Raw genomic sequence first — 1,130 nt, 5'->3', positions numbered from 1 at the left:
AATATTCATTTATCAACAGTCACAGTTAACTGCTCATCATTATAATAAGCTTCAAATATTCATTTATCAACAGTCACAGTTAACTGCTCATCATTATAACAAGCTTCATTTATCATTCTTCACTTATTGCTAGATGTGTTGAAAACAATAAAATCTTGATGACCTTCTGGTCATTTTTTTATTTTTATTTTTATTAAAGAATACATTTGCTTCCTGTATTCTCTATTCAAACCTAAAATGTAATTGAATTACAGTGAGGTCAAATTAAATGCAGTCATTGGCTGGAAACCCAGCTGCCACTGTAGGCTACTATGTTTTCCTTCTCTATCCCAGTGGCTGGGTTTCAGAAAACCCTAGTGTATGGCAGTACGGTGAAATTGCGTTCTGGGGGGTTAATTTATGATTACTATACTGAAGTTAAAATAATATGATAATAATTAAAATTTGTATGAAGCAGTATAATGGACTGTTTTTGTACAGGTAAAATAACTGGAATCGAAAGACACCAGAACTGGTCCTCCAGTGATCCCTAGATGTAATTGTAGCACAGTGGGTAGTCATGAGGTGATTCACAAACACTGTCATCAATAACATTGTCTAGAATAGTTATTCACTAACCGGCATTTTTCCAGGGCCAGGCTCTGCCTTCTTTGGACCTGACATTGCTACAGTTGCAAAGTACTGAATGACACGTTTTGTGTTCACAGTCTTTCCTGCACCAGATTCTCCACTGGAGATTTATATGAGATCATCATTTAGTTTTACTGATTTACAATTATAATTGAAAAGCTTCAGGTTGTGTCAGCAGAAGAATATTTACTCACGTAATCAGGACAGACTGGTTCTCACGATCTGAAATTAAACCGTGAAATGTTAACAGGATTTCTAAAATAGGTAGCACTCTATATTAACTTGAAGCTATAAAGTGTTTGTGAAGTTTTTTTTTTTTTTTTTTGCATTGTTATTAGATTAATAGGCTATATCCTAAACTTAACATTTCAGTTATGTATTCATATAAGTGCATATAGAAGAAGGTAACTTTTTATACAATAATGCAAAATAATGGTTGTTGTGAAGCCCTTACAAACTGAACATTAATTTGAACTGTACCACACAGTTTCCTCAGCTTA

General features: G+C 33.5%; 1 long non-coding RNA gene across 1 annotated transcript; it reads right to left on the bottom strand.

The window, feature by feature from the left end:
• Positions 1 to 700: 700 nt before the first annotated feature.
• LOC107681525 (uncharacterized) lies at positions 701 to 1,073 on the bottom strand. The gene is made up of 2 exons (XR_001633267.1): positions 825 to 1,073; positions 701 to 730 (listed from the first exon to the last, which is right to left on the bottom strand). It is a non-coding gene; the product is annotated as an uncharacterized LOC107681525 (long non-coding RNA).
• Positions 1,074 to 1,130: the final 57 nt, after the last annotated feature.

This window comes from Sinocyclocheilus anshuiensis, unplaced genomic scaffold (genome assembly GCF_001515605.1).
Source record: "Sinocyclocheilus anshuiensis isolate Anshui unplaced genomic scaffold, SAMN03320099.WGS_v1.1 scaffold6984, whole genome shotgun sequence".
Classification (NCBI taxonomy): Eukaryota; Metazoa; Chordata; class Actinopteri; order Cypriniformes; family Cyprinidae; genus Sinocyclocheilus; species Sinocyclocheilus anshuiensis.
This window is presented reverse-complemented; position numbering and strand designations above follow the sequence as displayed.